We start from the raw sequence: 10,865 nt of genomic DNA, 5'->3' as shown, positions 1-10,865 counted from the left end.
GTCCAAACATCCCCCCCCCCCCCCAAGCTAGGGATTCGCTTCCTCCAAGATTACTGATTCTCAGAGTTCATAGCAATTTTGCTATTCTCTCAGCACCCAAATTCAATGAAAACTGATTTAAGAAAAAGTCGTAGGTGTTTTGGTTAATGATTGGGCCCATTTCTTCAATGGGCCTTCACAAAGTTTTGTTAAACACAAACGTCGTCTAGTATTTAAAACTCGTTTTTCTTTTCCGTAAAATAATTTTAGTTTTAAAATTAATAATTTTATATGTATATAAATTTTATTTATTTTTTAAATGACTTTAGTTTTTATAATTTATTTTCGTCGTTTTTATTTGCTCTTTTCTTTTTTCTTGCAAATTAATAAAATATTGTCAAGAAAATTTGTAAAATTATATCATTTACCAATGTTTTCTTTAATCTGTTACTGTGTATATATCAATTTTATTTTGAAGATAAGATTATATGAATCACTTACTTTTTCATTGTTTGACATCTTTGTTAATATCAGTACCAGTATTTGTTTTCACTATTTATTTTAAATATACTATTTATTTTTGTCATATCCACTATCTACACTTTCTATCATATCTAAATTTACTTAGTGGAAAAGGCATGTCAGTCCAACGAAGTATATATTTTCTAATAATTATCAACCAATTATATTTATTCAATTCAAATATTCATAATTGTTATTTTTTAAAAATATACAAAACTATTTTAAAATATAGATAATATATTTTTGTGGAACAATTTTTTTTATATAAAAAAAATTATTTTCGGGGAAAAATGTATATTTTCTATTTTCAGTGAAGAAATAGAGATGTATACAATAGAGTTACTTTTAAATATTATTATAGAGAAAAATATAAAGATAAATTAGAAATCTTTAAGTAGAAAGAAAGACACAAAATCAAAAAAAAGTTTTTTTTTTTTTTTGTCTAAATGTTAAGATTTATAACAATTTTCTGAGTTTTACATGTTGCAAAACAACTTATTACAAAACATGAAACTTATTACAAAACATGAAAGGAAAACAGAGCATGAAAGGAAAAACAGAACATTAAAGGGATCAAAAAAAAGTTAGGGTGAAGTTATAAGGATTTGATGGGAGAGGAGTCGTTTGGTGCTCTTCCGGCCCTTCATGCGGAGATGGAAGGCCTTCTTTGGGCAGTGACATGTCTATGTGGGATGCAGATTTTGATTACCCAAATTGAGACCAACTGCCCCGACTTAGTGCATATGTGGACTCGCTGGCCTTTTCCACGTAGCTTACTTTTCCACGAACCGATTACATAACAATAACCAGTGACAAACTTAAAACAGTGAGGAGAGTTGAGTTTATTGAAATGCTAACAAATCCATAAAAAAAGAAATATTAAAAAAAAAACTGGAAGCAAGAGGCCAACACACTTTTCCAGGGAGACAAGTAACTTGAAGCAAACCTTGTCTCAAAATGTCAAAAACTCATCTGACTTTTACTGCATCCACTTCATATACTAACCACGCATTTTTAGGTACAGATTCCATCAGTCCCTCTTCAGAATACCTGTGTTTCATCACATTAAGAGAAAGAACTTGGTTAGTTATTACAGTAATATTAAATTTCACGATGAATAATCTAGACATGCTCAGCTCAACTAAGATAATCTGGAAATATACCCGAGGGATGGTGGAATTATGAGTTTTCTCTTATCACCAACTCGCATCCCTGAGAATTAGAGTATGCATCCATATTCGTTAAAACAAAGAATTAGAGTATGCATCCACTCATATTCAGTTGAAATAACCCACTATGCATACCTTCAATACCAGGCACTTGTAACATGGCTCTGATACCATGAAGATTTGATATCAAATTGACTTGTCTATTAACCTTTGCCATACAAACGTATATATCCAAAAAACCCTTAGGTCGGCTAAACCTAAGATACGATCAATATTTCCTTTATACCTTAGGGAATATAACATAATAATATATATGGCCAATAACCTTTTATGAGTTTTTCTCCACCTGCAATCAACTTATAATTAGAGAATGGTAAATAAGAAAACAAATCTTTTTTTTTCTTACAATGGGAGAAACAACAATAACAATGAGTATTCCGCAATATCTAAAATGTCTTTCCCTAAACGAAATCTTAATGGAGCTTCTCCCAGGATTGAGTTAAACAATTTCCCACTGCCTTTTAACTTCCCAGTATAGTATATATGCTCACCTGAAACCCGTCAGTCCTTTAATAGAAACCGCAGTTGAGACAACATCAAATTTCCACGTGAGGTATAGAAGTAGATAAGATGCAACACAAAATAGTTACCTTTCTGCCTTGTACAGCTAGTTTTCCATCTAATTTCCCATTTTCAATTTCTTCAATGATCACTGGTTCTACTAGTTTCTTATTACCATAATCTTTCTCCATGTTCTTATTCGGTATAGAAATAAAATTTTAGAGGACAAATTTATGAACCTAAACACAAATAAGTTGAAGAAGGTTGACTGGATATTATTTTGGTTTGGTTCGGTTTATATACTGTCGGTTTTTGTTATTCAATTTTATACCAAACAAAATTATACTATATTTATCTTTTATAACATTTTGCCAATTTAATTTTGTATGATTAAGAATCAATTTTATAAAACACTACTATAATTTTTAAATAAAATGTTTTTCTATTATATTTAACTATTAAAAATAATTGTTAAATAAATTATAGTTATTATAGATTCATAAGATGAAAAGAAAAAGATTAATAATATACTAAATTTAAGACAAATATATGTCAAAAAAGCCTTTACTTAAGAATAACCAATTATTTATATTAACGTCTTAAATATCAAGATCATATAAATAAAATAAACTACATGTATATAATTATATTATGTAATTTGCATAAAACAATACTACTATATTTTAATTAATCATTTTTTCGTTTTATATGGATTTGGTTTATATGGTTTGATCGGTTTATATACTGAGCTATATCTATATACCACAATTTATAGAAATAACATCTATTTGGTTTATATGGTGTTACCAAATAAACTAAATTTTCTATTTCGACTTGATTCTGTTTTAGTTGATCCGGTTTTTACCGAATTGAACACCTTTAATTCAAATTACTAAATCGTAGATAGTTTGCAAATGTGTTTCTTGTACAAAATCGTACATAATATAATCAAAAAGTATTTTGTATTTTATAATTAAACATAAAAATAATTTGCAAAAATAGATCTCATTTTTCAAAGTCCTAAACCAAACAAGGTTTTTGGCTGATTTGATGTTGGAAAGATGGTGGTATTGTTAGTGATAATTATCGTTTAAATAGGATTAGCGTATTGGTTAACATCGTCTATAATTGCCATTAACTAATACGATTTGCATTTACTATAATTTTCCTTAACTTCCAGAAAAATATTTTCAATTCTTGCCTTAGTGACAAAGTTTTTGCATCTTAAATATAAATTTTCCATATTTTTCCTTCTCTTCTACCCCAAGACAATTATATTGGATATTTATGATAATAGTATTAAGTTAATGGTATTAAAATCTATATGTAATAAGGAAATATCATTTATGCGTAATTGTCGATATTTGAAGTAAAAGATCCACACTCTTAGTAGGCTGCTTTCTTAAACAATGATTAAAAGTATTTTAATAAGGAAATTCTCATTTATATGTAACTGTCGATATGCCAAGCAAATATAGTCTCGAGTTTGGTTTATTAATACCTCTTATCATATACTTTTATGTTTGCGTTAATATAAGTTTCTCTAGCGAACTGATTTTGGACTTACACATTATTAAATCGCTTGTTATGCTGCCACGTAAGGTAAATTGACATTCTAATTAAGTGACACCTAAGCATGATTCTCTTTTAATTAATATAAACTTAAGGTTACAAATTTTTAAACGTTTCTCAATTAATATATATGGGATTTATGAAAAATATAGTTATAGTTAGCAATGAATATTTATAAATGAAAAGGATAAGTTATATTACAAAAGGTAGCTAAATTATATTCCCTAAAATTAATTTGAGAAAGTTGGTTGATTAAGTAGTAAAAGCTATTTTTAAAAAAAAATCTTAAAAGGATAATATATAAAAATTATAGGTATATAAAAATCAAACAAATAAGAAAAGGACACATTCATAGATCATAAAAAAAAAAGAAATAATAGAAATAACCAACTAAACAAATTAACATCCACTATAACTTATGAAGTTCTGAAGATGATTCATATATTTTTCTATTATTAGTAATTATATTATTTATTTAGTGTTGATAATGATTGAATAACACACAAGATCACTTTTCGAAAAGTTATTTGAGAAATAAAATTTATTGTGTTTTAGGCTAAGATACATAAATAACAAATAATTTTTCATATATATATATACATATATATTTCTTCAAGATCTTTGATAATAGTTTGAAAAATGGATATCTCTTTATTTCTACGACTTATTTGTTTCTAATTATTATTTGCCAATACCTACAGCTTCTATAGAGATTTCAACGTTACCGTAGTTAACAAAAAACAGTTGAATGGTTAAGAACCAAAAAATGCAATGGATAACCAAGAGTTAAAATGGTTAACATTAAAAGTTGCAAAGGTTCATCGTTAAAGTCTACCATTAGCAACAGTTGAAAGGATTAGCACTAAAAATTGTCATTGTTCATCACTAAAGTTTACTATTACAAATAGATGCAATGTTTATCGTCATTGTAATGGTTCATCACCAAATAATATCATCACCAAGAGTTACAATGATTTATAAAGTATATATAATAATAAAAATAATCAAATTACTCAATAAATCACATTATCTAAATATTTTTAGACAAATTTAAAATTCTTTAAATGTATATAAAATAATTATGAAAATGAATGAAAAGAAAAGTTTTTAAAAAATTATGCAAATTTTAGATTAAGAAGACACATCCTTAAACATGTTGACAATCTTTTAAAAATATATGTAATTTTAAAAATGAAAAATCATATACTTAGACGAAAGATAACTCCTTAAAAATCTATTCAATTTTTAAGATAAAGAGACACATCCTTAGAATTTTTACAACTACTTAAAAATCAATTCAATTTTAATATGAAAAGACACCATTATGAAATGATACATCCTTAGAGATTTGACAACCTATTAAAAACCAATGCAATGTTTAGGATGAAAAACACATACTTTCACATTTTATTTTTGTTTCTATTACTAAACCAAAATAAATTACAAGGTGGAATCACATAAATTTGTCCTTCAAAATGCAAATATTTAGAAAAGAAAATAGTTATAATTAGGAGTGATTCTTTACAAATGAAAGATGAAAAGTTATATTCGAAAACGTAAAGTTTTGTTGGTTCGGTAGCATAAATTTTATTTTCATTAAAATTAATTTTTAAAAATTTGGTTGGCTAGGTAACTTAAGCTATTTTAAGATTTTTTTAAAAAAGTATAGCATATAGAAATGAAAAATAAGAAAATAACATTCATAGATAATTATTTAAAACATTTAAATGAAAAGATATATCCTTGGATATTTATCTGGATTATTTATAGGTATCATAAATAGATATAAACAACTAAAAATAGCATTCATCAAATTATATAGATATTATTTTAGTAATTTTATTATTAAGATTTATGTTATTTATTTTGGGTTGATAACTCGAAAGGTGTGAATAATGAAATTGGATGCTGAATCACGCACGAGATGCTTTAATGAAAAAATGAATTTATTTCATGCTTTAGGCTACACAAAATCTGTTTGTATGATAAGACAATCGAAATCTCATTCTATTTTTAGCTAAGATTCATGAATAATATAAAAATTTTGTGTGTGTTAATATGTTTTTCAAGATCCTTAATAACCAATTTGAAAAACTGGATATCTCTTTTTATCTATACGCTTATTTATTTTAGTTAAGATTTGCCAATACCCACAACTTCTTATATAGAAAGTAAAAGGTGTTGTCCAGAAAAAAAAGAAACAGTTTAAGGTTTTAATGGTTAACAAACAATCATTACAATGATTAGCTAAGAGTTATAATTGTTTAGACCAAAAATTGTAATTGTTCATCGTCAAAGTCTACCATTATCATCAATTGCAATAGTTTGTCATAATTTTAACAGTTCATCGTCAAAAGTATAGTATTATAAAATAATTAAATTATCAGAAAAATAAAATCACTCAAATATTTTAGACAATTTTAATATTATTTAAATGCGTATAAATTTTTTATGATTAAAGAAATATTAAAAATTTATACATAATTTATATTAAAAGATATATTAGAAGACATTTTGAGAATCTTTTAAAATTTTATTTTTTTTTAAAAAATGAAAAGGTGTCTTTAGACAAAAACATAACATTTTAAAAACCTATAAATGTTTATTATAAAAGACATATTCTTATACTTTTTTACACATTATCTCTCTTCTTCTCTAATGACTGCAACAAAAATGTAACGTTTCTCCAACCTCTTTTGAATCTATTTGAACTTGAAAACACCAAGGCTTATATCAATTTCTCAGATTTTGTGTATGTCTTTCTTGCTAATTTTTCTTGTTTTTGTAGGTTTTCATTTCATGTTCTCATCTTCTACTTCTTTAAAGGTAGATCTATAAATTTTGAATATGTATTTTTTTGTTTTTATTTGTTAGAGTTTAAAAAGTTGTAGACACAGCCTAATCTGATTCTTTTATTTATTATTTAATCATTAGAAATTTGTTTTGAAGGTTTTATCTGTTTTGAGCCAATTTTAACGTTTTTAAATATGCATGTTTTCAGATCTGGGTTAGACTTTGAACTTTATTTTGTAGAGAAATCTTCTTGAGAAGTCTTATGAGGTGAATAGTAAATTTAAGGTTTAGAAGACTTATTCTAGTGCATTTTATGTGAGAATACTTCTCAAGAAATCTTACGAACTGAGTATTTAACCTAATTAAATTTTTTTTCTATTTATATAAATAAAATTTACACATTTTCTCTCTTCCTCTCAAATGGCTCCAACAAAAATATAATTTTTCTCACTCTAAAACTCTTCACTCTCTTTCTAATTTCTTTGAAATTCAAAACATCAAACTTTATACCAGTTTCTCAACTTTTTGTCTCATGTGTTTCTCACTAATTTATCTTGTTTTTGCAGGTTTTTCATTTCATAATTTTCATCTTCCACCGTTTTAAAGGTAGATCTATTAATTTTGGATATGTATTTTTGTGTGTTTATATGTTTTATTTGAAAAATATATAGACTCAACTTAATTTGATTGTTTTATTTATTATTTAAGAATTAAAAAATATTTTTGAAGTTTTTCTTTGGTTGGAACCGTTTTAAACATTTTCCAATATCCATGTTTTTTCAGATCTGAAGACTACATATTATGACTTCATTGAAGACTTCTCGAAAGACTTTATGGAAGACTTCACGAGCATACTTCTCAAGTAGACTTCTTAGAAAAATTCTCAAAAGACTTCACGCGAATTAACCGGAAACTTAAATTTTAAATGAAATTTGGCTGCGAAATAGAAGATTTAGTCTTCCATTAGAAGACTTATAGGGAAGTCGTCTAATTCATAGTAAAATTTCGTCTAATTCGTAGTTAAATTTCTCTGAAAATTTTAGTTTTCTCTTATTGTTAGGAGACTTTTGTTATGATAGTTTATATAATATTGTAAATAATATATCCACTTTGTCTCGAATCTATTAATAAATTCTTGGTTTAATGTTTAATTCATTCATTCAAGTTTTTGTAATTATCAATATTTTTGTCATTGTAAATCTTTTGTTAAGATTATGGTTATGAAAATTAAAAGAGAGACTTATAATAATATAATAATTGACACAAGTTCAACATAACAATAAGTTCATAACACAATAATATAAGTTCCGAAACATAACAAACATAACAATAAGTTCATAACACTAGATATAGATATATAAGACTCTAAAGTTACTTAAATCTTATGAAAGTTGAAAAATATATCTTATGATCTAAGAAGACACATTAAAACCACATGACTTGATATTCTTGAAGTTATTTAACACTTTTGAAAGTTAAAAACATATCATGAAAACTTGCTTAACATTCTTAAAAATACAAGTTTCACAAAACCTAACGGAGAAGACTTCTCCAGAAGTCTTCGCTCATCAGACTTTTTAAGAATTCTTCTCTCATCAGCTAGAAATATAACATGTATGTTTGTAACTTAATAACCAATTAAGTTATGAATTTAATTTAGGAGCCCCAATATTGACTAATACACACGAATTAACAAGAAAATATTCAAAAATCATTTTAATTTTAGAGAGAAAAAAAAGTTTAATAAAAATTGACGTAGAAAACTTTTAAAGAAATATTTCATTTAGGTCATTTTTGCAATTACAAATTTACGAAGAAAAACTTTTTAAGAAGTCTACTTAGTCCTATTTTGTAAATATTGACTTACTTTTGTATTTTAGAAATTCTCGAAAATACCATAGACGACTATTAATGTATGATGAAAATACAATAGAAGACTATTAATATAAGGTTAATCAGATAAATGAAAGTTTCAAAAAAATCATGGGTCAGTTTTGCATTTTACTTTTTTGAGTCATATTTGTAAAATGACCAAATAATGTACGATGAAAGACATGCGTAACTGTAATGCATACATAAAGATTTTTTTGTGTTATACAAAAAGTGTGGTTTTTTGTAAACCGATTTTAATGTATAGTCTCTTGTATAATTTTTTTTATTTTTCTTAGTCATAACCTTGGTTTGTATGATAAAATAATTGTAGATGGATTAAATTATTTAGTTGATAAACTGTTTTGTAATGTGTAGGTTTGTATTAGTTAATATGATATACAATACGGACATTTATGTGATTCAACTAAATCTTTAGATCATCTCCAACCCAACTCCAAAACACTATTTTAATGTGATTTTCACACTATTTTAGTGTAACTTCTCTAACTCAGCACTAAAACTTACACCATTTTAGCGTGACATTATATTCTTACACCAAATTTGGTGTGAAATTTGCACTAAAATGGTGTAAGTTTTAGTGTTGGATTAGAGAGGTTTAGTGTGAAAATCACAGTAAAATAGTGTAATCTTGACACTATAATAGTGTTAGAGGTTGGGGATGCTCTAACACAATATATAGAGTGAATTAAAATATTTTCTTATTTTTATATATTAATAATTGTCTGGATGCTTTTATAATAAAATGGTGTATTAGTTTCTAGATTAGGTGTGCGCACAATTTATTACACATTCAAATTACCTTTTGGGAATTTTTTTAGAAAATAAATAAAAACTATAGATAGTGTAAAATGAATGACAAACTTTGAAAATGAATGAAAAAAATCTAGGTACCTTTAGATGATTAAAGATAGTGTAAGATTTTATTATCTTTAGATTTTGGTTAGATTAATGTGTTTGTTATTATTATTATTATTTTTTTTTTGGTAAAAATGTTAAGATATTATTATCAAGTTTTAAGTTTTTGACAGAATTACAGAGAATAACACGAAGCAGAAAAAAAGGAAAAAACTAAACACAGACTCGATCTAGATACGAAAGGCAAGACAGACACAACAACCACAACCATAACTCCGAGACGCGACTAAATCCGCACCATCAACTTGCCGCAAAAAGATGAACCAAGTTCAACCGAGAGTCAGAACCCGGTAATTTTGGCCTCCGCGATGAATCCGCTCTTAAAGATAATGGCTCATCTGAGAACAGCTCGCCGAGAGCATCAAAGCACATGCCCACACGAACAAGCAGCAATAGCAGCGGCCTACCACACCTTCAATAACCAAACCGAGCATTTATTAGGCCTGGATACGACCTGTACAAGATGTCGAACCGAGCAAAACGGGCCGCAACTTCCGTACTCCATAACCTGAGCCCATCCTGCACACAATTGCCTCGCACACCACCACAAGAAGCTCAATCAAGCCCATGTAGTGCTGGGATGTGAGCGAAGGCCGAACGTTAGATGTAGCGGTCAATAACACGAAAACCACCACACGCTCGAAGCCATCGAGAACCGACGAACTGTAATTGGAGCTGCTAGAGCCATCGCTTGCCTCAACAAGGATGGAATGAAGAACGAGGGCAAGATCCCAACGAAACCCTCCGACTTCGACAAGCCAACGAGAGCTGCCGACATCAGAGAGAAACAAAAGGAAAAACAGATCAGGAACCGGAAATAGGAGGTCCGAAGGTGAGGAGGCAAAGCACGCGGCCACTGAAACGGCATAGACGACCACTCTTTAAACCGCAAGCAAGACCATACGCGAGCTAGCCACTGAGCTCAAGCACCAACCCGACTGCGTGCTCAAGCCCACAACCCGCCACCGTGGTAAAAGGAACTACCAGCACACACCACGCAAATAGGATTAGATCCCAAACTCGACGAACCAACGAGAGCCGAGAGCTTCATCCCGAGCCGAATGACTCTCTGGACCAGCAGCAGCGAACCACCGACGACCTGTAGAAGCCATGCCATCCCTCCCACTCGAAGACGGAGAGAAGCCAGACGAGATCTAAGACTGAAAATCGATCTCGATCCCCAACCCAAAAGCCGACTGCAACCTTCACCCACCGCTCGGCTTCCTCGCCGAAGTCACAGAGAAGCAGAGAGACCACCGGAGAAGAAGCACCTCTGCAGCGGAGAACTTCCTGGCATCAAACCCTAGCCCACGATACCGCGCATATCGGAGGAGAGAAGACTGGTGAAACGGCGACAGCAAAGCGAGAAAGACAAACTAGACAGAGTACCTCCGGACGTCGGTACGCGCTGCCACGCGCCGTCCGGGCCGGAGGCAAAACCAAACTTTAAGTGGCGACGAC

General features: G+C 29.0%; 1 protein-coding gene across 1 annotated transcript in view; it reads right to left on the bottom strand.

Annotated features, from left to right (window-relative positions):
- LOC106300830 (small G protein signaling modulator 1-like) overlaps positions 1-72 on the bottom strand; it is a 4,131-nt gene extending 4,059 nt beyond the window's left edge. Inside the window, exon 1 of the mRNA XM_013737065.1 lies at positions 13-72. The gene's annotated coding sequence lies outside the window, so the exon portion shown is untranslated. The remainder of the gene's footprint in view (positions 1-12) is intronic.
- Between the last annotated feature and the right edge of the window lie 10,793 nt (positions 73-10,865).

The sequence above is a fragment of the Brassica oleracea genome, chromosome C6, assembly GCF_000695525.1.
Source record: "Brassica oleracea var. oleracea cultivar TO1000 chromosome C6, BOL, whole genome shotgun sequence".
NCBI classification, from domain to species: Eukaryota; Viridiplantae; Streptophyta; class Magnoliopsida; order Brassicales; family Brassicaceae; genus Brassica; species Brassica oleracea.
Note: the sequence above shows the minus strand (reverse complement) of the source record. Positions and strands in the feature narration are given on the sequence as shown.